Here is a 396-nt window from a genome sequence, read left to right as displayed (position 1 = left end):
AAAAAAGGGGGACAATTCTGGTTCAATGTAATTTAAACATTTTAACTGTTGGATACAAACAGGACGATACCTCATATATATCAGACTTCAAAGGTCTTTTATTTTGAAACTGTACATCAGATTGTCCAGATTCTCTCTGAGTGACTAGATGGGGTGTCCTGCTATCACCCTGAAGTGAAATAAGTCTTTGATACTGGATAGTTTTTGTTTTATTCTTATCTAAAAATAGAGGGATGATAGCTCGTATATGAGACTATAAAGGTCTTTTATATTGAAACTCTACATCAGATTCTCCTGATTCTCTCTGAGTGACTAGATGGGGTGTTCTGCTATCACCCTGGAGTGAAATAAGTCTTTGATAATTTGACAGTTTTTTATTTATCCTTGTATAAAAAA

This window comes from Notothenia coriiceps, unplaced genomic scaffold (assembly GCF_000735185.1).
Source record: "Notothenia coriiceps isolate Sejong01 unplaced genomic scaffold, NC01 NC01_scaffold00037244, whole genome shotgun sequence".
Classification (NCBI taxonomy): Eukaryota; Metazoa; Chordata; class Actinopteri; order Perciformes; family Nototheniidae; genus Notothenia; species Notothenia coriiceps.
The sequence above is the reverse complement of the archived record's forward strand: the minus strand, read 5'-3'. Positions refer to the sequence as shown.